We start from the raw sequence: 14,189 nt of genomic DNA on the forward strand, positions 1-14,189 counted from the left end.
AGCATAATATACGCAGATTCACATAGCGTGCTCACGGCATTACACTGCAGAAATGCAGGCGAACCTTTACTGGGAAACATATTACACAACATAGAAAAAGTCAGAGCACAGGGACATATAATAAAATTCGGCTGGGTGACGAGCCATGTTGGAATATACGGTAATGAAAGAGCCGACCAAAGTGCTGCGCAAGCTCGCAGTCAAGAAATCGAGAAAATCAGTATACCTCATAGAGATTGCATGCAACTAATACACATAAATCTAAAGGCTAAATGGCAGGAAACATGGGAGCAGGAAGTAAATAATAAACTGCATTTGGTAAACCCCGTACTGGGAGAATGGAAACCCTGTAGTCACCAGGAACGTTTTATAGAGGTAATATTATGCCGTCTCCGTATTGGACATATACACCTTACATACAATTTTCTACTAACAAAAGAAGACAAACCTATTTGGGAAAAATGTGGAGATGAAATTACAGTACACCACATCTTATTCTCATGCACAGAGATTGAATCACTGAGGAAAAAGTATTTTACTCCATGCTAGAAAGAACACATTCCTCTTCATCAGACACTGATTTTAGGTCAAGACGCACTTATTTATATGTCAAGTGTTTTTTCAGTTTTTTAAGGGAAGCAGGCCTCCTTGAATAACTCTGAATTCCAACCTGGAGCCTAGCTACATATGGTGATACACCTCAGCCACCTTCTCTTTCCGAGAACAGGGCTGGGGTTTTTTATTTTTGATGCGTTGGCAGCCTCGAGATCCTTGCCGCGGCAAGGATGGTTGCTGAGGTTACCCGACTCTCTTTAAAGCTTTCACTAATAGCCATTTTTTAAGTTTTTTTCTCATTAACAACAAGTACGAACTAAAGTTTTTAGGTCTGCACACCACTGAGTTTCTCACGTTTGTATAATTCCGCAGAAAACAATTCTCATACACCTTGAGCTTGGCGCATGATAGCCTTAGATGCTTATGCGCCATTAAACCCAACACAACAACAACATCCATCCATCCATCCATCCATCCATCCATCCATCCATCCATCCATCCATCCATCCATCCTTCCTTCCTTCCTTCCTTCCTTCCTTCCTTCCTTCCTTCCTTCCTTCCATCCATCCATCCATCCACCCACCCACCCACCCACCCACCCACCCATCCATCCATCCATCCATCCATCCATCCATCCATCCATCCATCCACCCACCCACCCACCCACCCACCCATCCATCCATCCATCCATCCATCCATCCATCCCCTCACCCACCCACCCGTAGGGGAGGGGCCGCGCCTTACAGAATTTTGGGATTTCACCCTCCTTTAACTGAAGACTGGCGGGTGTCCCCTCGATGTGGCCCAGGCCGGCAGAAAAGACATCCTGGTAGTTCTCGAAAATGCTGTTGATGCGGTAGCTGCTTTTGCGGTCTTCGGTCGTTATGTCCTGTGCTGCTACCTGCAAGAGTGGAGTGCTTGCGATGGTGAGTAAACTAAGCAAGTCACTCCCATACAGGCTCGGTCCCGCACAATCTGGCCCAGTCAGGGGACAGACCACGGACACGCCTTGGTAGCGGACGGGTAACTGAAGTTCTCCCAGGACAGGGTGCTACTTAGCAGGACAACTTGAGTTTGGATGTTGTGGAGTTCGCTGACCTTTCCGCGAACTCGTTGATCTTGTGTTCGCAAGGAAAGCGGCTCCAGTGGGGTCGGAAGTCCCCAACAAAGGAGCCCGTCCCGTCCCTACCTCCCCTTTGTGCGGCCGACGTCCTAGTTTACGCCGCGCCGTCACGGGGATGACCCGCCGGGAAAAACGCGAACCAAGTACGGCTAACGACATGTGGTTGTTAAGGGGTGGACGAGGTTTCGGGGGCGCACGGGATATTAGCCGAGTGACCGGAACCCACTATTCCTGTAACGACTGTCTACTTCCCTTAACGACTGTGTTCTCTTTGTTGCTGTCAACAACCTGAGTCATCGCCTCGTCGGCACATGTTTCAAGCGTCTGTGGTGCCGTGGGTGGCGTGGGAACGGAAGTCGCATTTGTGTTGTTTGTGTAGTTATTTGAAACCTCCTTCCCAAATGTTTTAATCAGACCTTTTTCCCCAATCTCTGATCAGTGGGCGGACCTTATTTTCCTTTCCCTAACCACTGATTGGCGAGATGGGTCGTTGGTTATCTTATTGGTTGCTGTCCCCGCTAAGGGCGGAGACAGAGGGTTTAAAACCAAGCGTTCTGGGTTGAGCGGAGGCTGAATTCGTCTGATCCACGATTTAGTCATGTAAATAGTTTTCTCCTTGCTTTGTTTCTTCTCGTTTTTTACCTATGTTGTAAATAAATAGTGAACCTTCTCCTTTCCTTGAGTAATGTGAATGTTTGCGAGTAGAACCAGCGGGTCATCAAGAAACCCCGATTTCATCATCAAGTAGTTTCCTCACATCGCCACCTGAAGGCGGAAATTCAACTGGCGCAGTCGACAGGATCTCAACTGGCGCAGCACATAGGAAACTCAACTGGCGCAGTCGACAGGATCGCAAATTCTTTCTACTCAAGGCATTGGACGGAAGGTGAGAAAAACAAGTCGGTGGACAAGCTGTTTGTCCTAAAGGAGAAAACGTGAAGCTGCGTCGCAAGACTGACGTCGAAAGCTTCGGGATCACGGGTCGAGTTCGAGAGGACGTCGGAGGCTCAAGTCAGCTAGGAGCTGAAGGAGCCGGGCAACAACAAGCCATCGAGGGTTCGAGTCAGCGAGCTGCTGAAAAGAACCAGGCGTCCACATCGAACGGGTTCGAGTCAGCGAGCTGCTGAAAAGTAACCAGGCGACCAAGTCAAGCCAGTCACACGAGGCAGAAGTCAGCGAGCTGCTGAGAGATCCAGAGCTCAAGTCGTCCGCATCGAGGAGCCTGACGTCATCACGGAGGACGACGAGATCACCGGTGCAGAGAGCAACCAGTAAGGTAGGAGACCTTTCTGCTTTCTCCGAATTCACCATGTCGGTGTAGTGTTTAGTGCTAGAAACGATAGCACGGAAAACGGAGATGGCTGCCGTACGGTATGATCAGGAGGGCAGGATGCGACGTGTTGAGCAGGAGGAGGCTGAACAGATGAGTGAAATTGAAAATTTGAAACTCCAAATCGAACTAGAAAAGAAAAAACTTGCACAGATGCAATTAAAATTAAGACAGGAGGCGAAAGTCGATAGCGAGGTCTTATTCGCATCAGTTCAATGTTTTGTCTGCATGAAATTTGGGCATTCGATGATTGAGTGTTCGAAAAAACAAGAACAAGATATTCCCGCGGTGAGGAGAGAGGTGTGCGAGCTAGTAGCTCAGGTGGAGGTACCGGCGCCTGATAAACCAAGTTCCCAGTCGGAGAGGGCTGTTGATAAGGTCAGTCAACCAGATAGGGTAGACGATCTGGCATGCCGCAACTTGGAATCCGAAGGTCAAAATTCTGAAGCCTGTGTGGATTCAGGGACCGAAATTACAAAATGGCAGTGTGCGGTTCTCCAAAGAGCACAAGCTGATCTAACGTTGTGTGCCGTGCCAGAACAGATCGCTGAAGGCATAGAGGCGTTAGTCACACCTGTGAAGCACGCGCTGTCAGAGCGAGCAGATGTAGAGCACACCCAGGAGGCGCAGGAGTGTACTTCTCGTGAACAAGAGTTCAGCATTGTGCAAGAGCTGGTCGGAGCTAACTCTGAAGCAGCGGGAACGCGCGAGGAAGAGGTAAATCAGGATATGATAGCGGGCACACTCCTTGCAGGCGATGGTAAGCTAGCTGCCACAGATGAGTTGGTTATCCAGCTGGAGCTTACACTGTGCGCAGCGACAGCAGATGTAGCTGTAGGTGTAGGGAAGTTGATAACACTTAAGGCTTCCGCACTGCTAGAGCAGGCAGAAAGGGTGCAGCTGCAGGAAGTAAATGAGGAAGCTAATGTCGAAGAGCATTTCAAAATTTCGCACGAATCTGTTAGCGAAAAACCCGAAGCTTCAGTAGAGCTTCAGGCTGATCCGGAAGCTGCCGATGTTTATGCAGCAGATTGGGAGTTAACAGCGACAGCTGCAGAGAGTTTCAAAGCAGGCAGGGAACTCCGAGATTCGGATACTGCATTCATACCTGCAAGTCTAAACATGAAGCATAATACCTCATTGCCAGAAGTGCGGAACCAAGCTGGTCAAGGTAATTGGGGGACAAGAATTCTTGAGGAGATGGTTTTCCTTCATGAAAACATCGGCTGCAAGCTCTGCAAAGAGCTAGCCTCACCTGAAACCCGATGTGAAGCTGCACGTGCGGCAGCAGATCTCAGATCTAACTTTAGTGCAAGATTCAGAGAACGGGAGAATGCAGACGCGATTACATCAGCAATCTTCCTGGAGTTCAGGGAGCTGGTGAGCTCTGTCGATCTTGAGGAAGGTGTCAATGCAGATCCGAAAGCGGCGGCAGCCTTTGCAACCGGCGATGTGCCGGATAATTCGAAATGTAGAGTCAATCTGGTTGACAAAGCTAAAAGGAAACATCTTCTTTTTCGAGATGTAGGTGGCTAGAAATCATTCTGCCAATTTGGTGCACCGATCTGACATGGTGGATTCTGGAATGTGCAGATTGGTGTCCTAACCTTGTGTGTGCGGATTGAATTAACCGCAATGTGCGCGCGTGTGTGCGTGTTTGTGGCCTGATTGAACAGCTGAGCATACATGTGCGCGCGTGTGTGAATTTTGTTCCGGGAAACTGTGGCTGGACTTTTATGTCACACTGACAGCAAGTGTCCGCGTGACATTCTTGGTTGGGAGGTGTGGAGTTCGCTGACCTTTCCGCGAACTCGTTGATCTTGTGTTCGCAAGGAAAGCGGCTCCAGTGGGGTCGGAAGTCCCCAACAAAGGAGCCCGTCCCGTCCCTACCTCCCCTTTGTGCGGCCGACGTCCTCGTTTACGCCGCGCCGTCACGGGGATGACCCGCCGGGAAAAACGCGAACCAAGTACGGCTAACGACATGTGGTTGTTAAGGGGTGGACGAGGTTTCGGGGGCGCACGAGATATTAGCCGAGTGACCGGAACCCACTATTCCTGTAACGACTGTCTACTTCCCTTAACGACTGTGTTCTCTTTGTTGCTGTCAACAACCTGAGTCATCGCCTCGTCGGCACATGTTTCTAGCGTCTGTGGTGCCGTGGGTGGCGTGGGAACGGAAGTCGCATTTGTGTTGTTTGTGTAGTTATTTGAAACCTCCTTCCCAAATGTTTTAATCAGACCTTTTTCCCCAATCTCTGATCAGTGGGCGGACCTTATTTTCCTTTCCCTAACCACTGATTGGCGAGATGGGTCGTTGGTTATCTTATTGGTTGCTGTCCCCGCTAAGGGCGGAGACAGAGGGTTTAAAACCAAGCGCTCTGGGTTGAGCGGAGGCTGAATTCGTCTGATCCACGATTTAGTCATGTAAATAGTTTTCTCCTTGCTTTGTTTCTTCTCGTTTTTTACCTATGTTGTAAATAAATAGTTAACCTTCTCCTTTCCTTGAGTAATGTGAATGTTTGCGAGTAGAACCAGCGGGTCATCAAGAAACCCCGATTTCATCATCAAGTAGTTTCCTCACATCGCCACCTGAAGGCGGAAATTCAACTGATGTTTTCAGATTTGGCCTCTCCTTGCGGTACTTGTCATAAGAGTTCCCGAGGGATGACGCAAATTGGTGACCTGGTATCTACCTCCATTCCCAATTCCACGCCCGCCCCCAAGTGAATACTCTGCGGATAGGTGGCTCCAGAAAATGTTTTCTCCGAGACACTAGTATCGAGATGTGCTCCGCTTCCGTTCCATCGTTCGACGAATTCTCTGACAGCCAAAGTGTTGGATCGCGCCGCTCGAGTTGTGTAGTCTGCGTTGGGCGCACGGCTTTGACACTTCCGCGGAAGGTGACCTTTCCGCCCAGAGCGGTAGCCCCGAGACTCGGCCCACGAACAATCGTTATCATTATGTTTCTCGCTGCCGCATCTGCCACGCCTTTCGCTTTGGTAACGCTTGTTTTCGTCTTGCAGCGCTCTTTTCCCGCGAGCTTCTCTCTCAGTAGCGGCGTTTCTTCCGTGTTCCGGAAGCATTTAATGGCTCATGCTCGCGGTCGCGTACGTCCAACACCCTCTCAAAAGAAAGTATTGACAGGGTGTTGGTCCGTCCCTGCGCTTCTCCTCCGCGCAGCGGCAAAACCTCCTCCTCTCCTTGGCAACCGGCGCGCCGATGGGTCGCAGCTGCGCATAGCAACCGTGACGTCACACAGTAGCAGTAGAACGAGCCGGCGCGCGTCGGCGGTGGGAGCTGCACCGCCGCTCCTTCGCCATCAGTGATGCCAACTCTAAGGATTTATCCCTAAATCTAGATATTTTTTCTTTGCTTTAGGGATTTAGCGTCTTTTTGTGAAATCTAGGGATTTTGAGGCCTTATAATTCGTATCTGATTATATTGCCTTTCGAACAGAAAAAAACTATGAAAAATGCTAGTTAGTGCTCCTATATTTTTGGTATTGTGCGAAGCCTATAGATGGCGAGAGCAGTTCTGCAACACGAAATAATCGGCTGCTGCACAGAGAGGAGAAACGAAACTATATGACTCAAACTGTTTAATCGTGCATGTCATCTCTGGCGCTACGAGTGACTGCTGCTCTACGAAAGAAAAAAGTTGAGTTTTGACGTGTATTGTCTGGATCAACGCGCTACGTTTACACTCACCGCGTACCTTATCCGTTCAAACGTGCTGCATGTCAGATGGCAACTTCTGGACCAGGAGACTTTGAGGAAGGTGAGCCAAGCAAAAAGAAAGCGAAAGCATGCGACCAAAAATATTTGACAAAATGGGAGGCGGATCCAAAGTGCAGAGGCTGGTTGTCAGGCAGTAAAAAAGGGCCCTTGGTCTTTTCCTGCAAAGCATGCAGATCCGATTACAAAGGGGGAAAATCCGAAATAGACCGCCACCTTGCAAGCTCCAAACACAAAAAAAGCGCTGCGAGCTTGCAATCGACCCGCGCGCTGACATCCATACCTTCAATAAGTGGGCAAACTCAAGTCGACAAATCTGTCAAAGAGGCTGAAATAAGACTTGCGGCGTTTATGATGGAACACAATCTACCCTTTAATGCCATGGGGCATTTAGTTGATGTTGTCAAAGCGTCGTGCGACGACTCGCAGATTGCAAAGAACTTAAGTTGCCGCCGGACAAAGTGCGCTGCCATCATAAAGAATGTGCTTGGAGAGGAGAATCGCGAAGAGCTCTGTGAGCTTTTGCGCAAACAGAAGTTCTCACTTCTAGTCGACGAATCCACTGACAAGGCAACGGGGAAGCATCTGTCCCTCGTCGCCCGAGTAATGAACGTCGACGGCGGCATAATGGATCCGTTTTTGGACTTAGTACCACTCAGTGATGCGACTGCCAGCTTTATCTACACTAGTCTGAAGGCAGTGTTCAGTGTGGAAATTCCGTACGACAAAAATTTGATTGGTTTTGCGGCCCACGGAGCGAACGTGATGATGGGTGCACATCATTCCGTCGCGTCACGGCTACAGGCAGAAATTCCAGGCCTCTTCATTATGAATTGCGTTTGTCATTCGTTCCATCTGTGCGCCTCGTATGCATGTAAAACACTTCCGACAGGAGTTTAGGATCTGGCACGCGACATTTTCAACTACTTTTTGTCGCCGAAGCAGGCATCTGCCTTCCAAGAATTCCAGAAGCTTGCAGAGGTGAAACCACACAAGCTGTTGCACCCAAGTCAAACAAGGTCCCTACAAGTGGTTGTGACACGCTTACTTGAGCAGAGGCCTGCACTGATTTTGTTTTTCAAAAAAAGCCGCCACTGACGACCGCCTGCTTGCTGCAGAAGCCATTCTGGAAAAACTGATTGACCCGTCAACGAAACTCTACCTCAAGTTCCTTGAGTATGTCCTGCCTTTTTTCACTAAACTAAATAAGGAAATGTAGTCGGAAGAAACCAGAATCCACTTACTCCATGAAAAAGTTTCGGCCATGCTGAAATGCATACTTGAATGCTACATCAAGTGGGACTACTTGGAGGCCACAGCGTTGTCCGATGGGTGGTACAAAGACCCAGCCATGTTCCTGCCATTGGAAGAAATTGACCTCGGAGCAAAGCCAACTGCCGCACTAGCCGGTAACACGCAAGGCTTAAACGATAACCAGGTTCACAACTTTCGGCTGCTGTGTTTAGAGCTTATTGAAGCAGCTCATCAGATCTGCCTGCGGTTCCCCCTAAAAGTGAGCAGATGAAAAACCTTCGAGTCATAGACCCGAAAGTTGTCCTGGGAAAGACAGTGCCATCAATCGCGTCGCTTGCGGTCTCCTTTCCTCTGAGAGTGAAAGAAAACGAAGGGAATGAACTGGACAGGGAATATCGACTTCTCCGCAACATGGAGCTGAGCGACTACGCTGACTTGACTGCGAGCCAGTTCTGGCACAAAGTGTCTCAAATGAAAAAAGGAGACGGTTCACAAGAGTACCCCCTGCTGTCAAGTTTTATGAAGAACCTTTCGTGCCTGCCACACTCCAGCGCCGCTGTCGAACTCGTGTTTCCGCAAGTCAACTTACTGAAAACAAAGCAGAGAAACAGATTGTCAACAGAAGCGTTCTGCGGTTCGCTGCACGCAAAAAAGAGCCTTGATGGACAGCTGCTGTTACAAGTTCAAGATCACTCTTTCTCATTTGAAGAGGATGAACAAAGATATGTACGATGATTAAGACTTTAAGATTGTGTGCGCGTCTAATTCCTTGTTTGTGTGCCATATAAGCGTCAGCATCGACACTGCACGCGCGTTTACGTTATTTCTGAATACAGTATCATTTACATCGTATGTGTTTTTATGTTATTGAAGAAAGTGCTTCGATCTGTGCAGCTTTTTTTTTTAAAGAAAAGCATTCTCCACGTTTGCTAGACCCCTTCATTTTAACGTGCTGCTCAATTCCAAAACAACATATATACTGTCAGTTTTAAGGAACCATTTTCTGATTTTGTATTTGCCAACTCTACGCCTGAATCACTGCTACATAACTAGCAAGACTACATTTTTGAGGATGTCAAGTTCTCGTGATGTCATTTCTTCGTCGCTCCAACTACTGTTTGACGATCTTTGATTGAAACTTTGATAAAGTACTGGGCGGTGAGGTACGCCATTTCACCGCTTCTGAGTGTTCTGTTTGGGGCGAGAAGGGGACTTTCATGAAGTCAAACGTGTTCGTCTTTCTGTCTGCATCTTAAAAAGACTGTTAATATTGTCTGAACAAAATACTTTGATGCGTTAAGGGGGCTTAGCAGACAATGCCAGCTCTTTCAACTTGGGATCAACTCCATTCTTTTTTACAAAGGGCTGCAAGGGTTCTTTGCGCGTAAAGATGAGCCTGCGGAAGGAGCAGCTCAAAAGGCGGTGCGGTGAAACAGGAGTCGTCTGCTCGAATTTTACTTCAGATAGAGGGGGAGTCAAGAGAGCGCCGTTGCTGACTCCCCCTTTATCTGGTGGTGCCATCTGCGGACCCTCTATGCATGGTAACTCTACAAAAAAAGTAAAGAAAAAAGCTACAGCTGCGGCTAACACACACTTATTTATCTCTGATAAAATGTACAAGACATGGAATAAACCGTTAACGGTGTTGAGACTTTGTTAAAGCTGTAATCGCCACAATAACGAGTAAAGAACTAATAGCTGGGGATTTTTCTTCAATCTAGGGATTTTGGGGGGTTCATTTTACGGATAAAACGTTGACCTGAGTTTGCATCACTGTTCGCCATACGCCGCGTTGCACGGTTGCAGTCGAGTGAGTGAGACGCATGGCTCCGAAGCGGCCCAGTGATTCCGCGCCAAGCGGCAGCAGACGCCGGATTCCCCCAACACTAAGCGCCAGAACAAGGAGAGAATACGACGACTGAACATGTCACCAGATGCGAAAGCAAGGGAGGCAGAACGGAAATGCCAACCGCGACTGGTTCGATCGCCGGGTACCAAAGGCAGCGAAGCAGAACGGTAGCGGCAGCAGCGAAAGGCGATATCGCGGATCACCAAAGCGTATGAATTGGAGCGCAGAAGGCAGCAGCGACTGGCAATGTCACCGAACAGCATAGCCAGGGAAGCGGAGCGCAGACAAGGCTTTCGCCAAGCACACTTTAGAATTTCCAAAGCGTCTTCGGTAATTTTTTTTCACGTCGGTTTCTGCGGCCTCGGCTGCCATTGCTATTGCATCCGCTTCTTCCTAGGTTAAATCTTTTTTTGACAAGAGCAGTTTCTGCAGTGCGCTCGACCGTACACCGCAGACAAGGCGGTCCCGTATCATCTGGTCCAGAGCGCTTCCGAAGTTGCAGTTATCGCTATCTGGCGAATCTCCACCAAAAATGCATGAATTGGTTCCACTTCTGCCTGGCACCGATTGAAAAATTAGTAGCTTTCAGTGATATCGTTCCCTTTGGGGTCATAATACTCGTTCAGGGTTGCTACTGCTCCCTTATAAATAAATGAATTTGGTTAGATACTTGGGCTTCTTGGTTCATTTCAAGGTTAGAATTCATAGCGCAAAAAAGACAGCGACAATTTGGCTTGCGCGGGGCTACTTTTGCTGCCAATATCTTGACCGTATGCGTCCTTAATGCTGCCAAAAGCAATGGTCAGTTTTTTTTGCTGAATCCTCGACGGCGTTTGCTTCGAAGTAAGCTTCGACCTTGACAAGGTATGGTTTCCACTTATCTGTACTTTCGTTGAAGTCCGCTAGCTTGAGATAGGGCATGGCGTCCAACGGCGTAATGCGGTCCTTGAGTTGTTTCGCGATTCGAGCGTCAATACTCGTCGCCTCTGTTGCATCGCCACGGCCGCCCTGAGGTGCGTCGAGTGCAGAGGCCACGCTGGTCAGCGATTAAAGCAGAACCTTATTTTATTTCCAAAGCTAGGTGCCTTTTATAGGCATGCTTAACCTGAGGGGAAGAAAGGGAGAGAGCGGCGATAGCGGCTCCCGCAAAGAAACGAAAGGGTGCGCGCCGGGGATGGGCGCGTCACTCAACTTACTGAATAGCATATGCCATATGGAGTTACAAGCCTTCTCGTTCGGGACAAAACTGACTCGTGGACACTGTATTAGGGCTATTTTGCCATTGGCAGTTCAGTGGGCCATGAGGTGTGCAGTCCCAATTTGTAATGGTGGATTCTTTTGAATGCCGTAATTGCACAAACTTTTCATGTTTTGTGCATCGTTGGCGACTTCTCTTTGCTGCCTTGGCAAGGATTGAGCAAAACTTCCACTTTGTTCGATTGATTGGTGAGAGTGCACGCGCAGCCTGCAAAGATAACGCAATTCGCAAAGGCGTCGCACGCAGCCTGTGAGTCTGTTGGGTCTAATTATTGTCTATATCGGACTGACGTGGTGTCCATCATGTGTGGCCACACATCATGTTTGGTTTATGGGAGTTTAAAGTTTCAAGGTGACTCAGCCTATGAGGGATGCCATAGTGGAGGGCTCCGAATAATTTCGACCACCTGTGGTTCTTGCACTCTCGCACGGTACGCAGACCTCTAGGGTTTCGCCACCATAGAAATTTGACTGCCGCGGCCCAGATCGAACTCGCGTCTTTCGGGTCAGCAGCTGAACGCCATAGCCACTGAGCCACCGCAGCGGCCCACACATCATGTGTATAGAAGCAAGTGCTACCGCTACGACAGTCTCCTCAGCCATCGGGCTTGTGCTCATGCTCCCATCGGAGCCCATGATCTGGATTGAGCAAGTGGCATTTGTAACCACTAGTCCCTTAGTGTCTCTTCCGGACCGCTATTTCGCAGCATCGACGTAGAGCAAGCCTTGGTCACAGCCGAACTGGCACATGGAATGTCTTTACTCTGGCTGTTCTACAGCCGTCGTGGAGCTCGGGGTGCATGTTGCTCTGGACTGGGGCTACTGTGATCTTAGCTGCGAGTTTGGGGGAGATGGCGTGGTACCTCTGCTGCAACGGAATGGTCCTTTGGGCTTCCGCCAGCTCTTCCGCCGCGTTGTGTAGCCACAGCTGGAGCAGGCGGTGTGTCGAGGTGTACGGGAGCAGTCCGAGGGGTGTTTAGGCCGCCAATCACAGGAGGACATTCAGCTGATTCAGCTCGCTTCGACTGAGTAGTTGATAAGGTGCGTGGAACTTCACACGGCTGATTAGCAGTGCCTGCACGATTTGGACTCTTGGAGATGCAGCGGAGCAAGTGTGCCACCTGCGCAGATTGCTTCTGTAGCTGCTGTAGAGTGTAGGTCGCTCAGATGTTAGAATGTAGGTACAGGCCCAGCACCCGCGTTATGTCTACTCCAGGGATGGGTGTGCCTTCGAGGTGGAGGCCGATATCGGGGCCGACTACTTGGGTCCTCGAACGCGCGCTAATAACGAGCAGCTCTAAATTCTCAGGTGCGCACGTAAGCCCGCTCTCAGTCACATTGTTTTGCGCCACCTAGATGGCTTCTTGAAGGCTATCTTGGATGTGGCCGTCAGAGCCTGTCGTTATCCACATCGTTCGACTAGCCTTAGAAGCACGGCCCGCCTTGCATGATCTAATTGTGTCACTCTGACTACCAAGGGACATTTTCTCCTATATCTCTTTCAAAGTTTACAACTGCGTACGAGCCTCACTTCGTTGGCCTCCAGCAACCTCACTGGGCGCCTGGTTCCGACTCTGCATTAAAACAAGCATTGCTTGCAGAGTCCGCACCAGCACCTCTGTAACGTCAGCCTGGCGCGCCATATGGCCTTCAATCTGTATTGCAAATACAACATAACTATCCCTAAACAATGAATACTTTTAGAGGCGGTGGTGAAGGGACTGTTGAATACTTACCCTTGCCATATGGGCCATGATGGGGGCCAGGTCCCCGCCTATTTGCGGAAGCTGGTGCTCCTGAATAGTCACCAGGCGCCCCTGCTGGTGTTGTTGGCTGGAATCCAAGGCACACCTTCCCTGCGCACAGGCTTGGCGCAGAGGCCTATATGGAAGGCTATGAAGTCGCGTGTGCACAGGTGGCAGTGCTTAGGGGTGGTGGCTGGAGATCTTCGAGGTGCTGGAATGGGCCTCTGCATGTGTGTTATTGCAGTGTGTTCTGACTGCCTATCTGAAATACCGAAATAATTAATCATTACCATTCACCTCAGTGCAGCCTTATGGTTAAAAAGAAAGCCACACAGTTCATTAGAAAATCATCGAGCTCTGGGTATTGAACCTGGGACCAGCCCTTGTCCAGTGCAGTTGCTGTGCAATGCAAACGAGGATGGCTAACAGATGGTAGGCAGAGAGCGAATCGATCCGCAACTCGAAGTTGGAATGGTGCATGTCCAATTAGTTTAAGAGAAACTTTGGACTGAATGCCTATGTGCAGAAATCTGGACATTTCACATGCAGCGAATTTGTGGCATGCATGCCGTTATTTTCAATGTTTTGCTTTAATTCATTCTGCGCCATCTTTAGGGCACATAATTAACTGTTTAGCTCAGGTAGTTCTCGCTGAAGTGTGCCTACCAGGCACATCGAAACTTGGTCACTAATTCATAATGGTAATGCTGTGGTGACAAAAGCACAGTTGTCGTCCTGAGGGAGGCATATTCCTTCAGAGTAAATCCGCAGCTACAAGAAACAACTGGTGCAGTGATTATTATTGATTCTTTGCTGGAACAATGCTTCAATTAGATGCGTCAGCTTGCTTTCAAGTACCAAGTACATGAAGCATGCAAAACTGCTGTGAAGTGGTGTATGTCACAAGCCTGGATTCACGTAATTATGTTCGCCGGGTGGAGACGTTTTTACTGGTGCTTACCTCGCTGCCTGGAAGTGCAGTAGATGGATTACATTACCTCATGTATCATGTTTCAGTTGTACCACTTTGCCTCTTGAGGCTTTCAGCACTGTTTTACCTTGTCAATTTCTGCAGGAGTCCTTTCGCATTAAAGGTACTAGTTTTTTCTGTAAACCTGTGTGCAGCGCGGTTTAAACGGCATGCTAAAAAACCCTGTAAGTTGGAAGCAATCTTTGTGGTGCTTGTTTGCGTGTGTGCACACCCACTTAGTTTTTACTTTTTGGAGAGGAAAGGCAGAATTTTTTTTTATAACGTTCACGGAGTGGGATGCACTGAAATTGTTTTGTACATTTCAGAAAGTGCACTACACACAGTGTTCTCCCCACGGTGGGCGGCAGTGGT

Source organism: Amblyomma americanum, chromosome 8 (assembly GCF_052857255.1).
Source record: "Amblyomma americanum isolate KBUSLIRL-KWMA chromosome 8, ASM5285725v1, whole genome shotgun sequence".
Classification (NCBI taxonomy): Eukaryota; Metazoa; Arthropoda; class Arachnida; order Ixodida; family Ixodidae; genus Amblyomma; species Amblyomma americanum.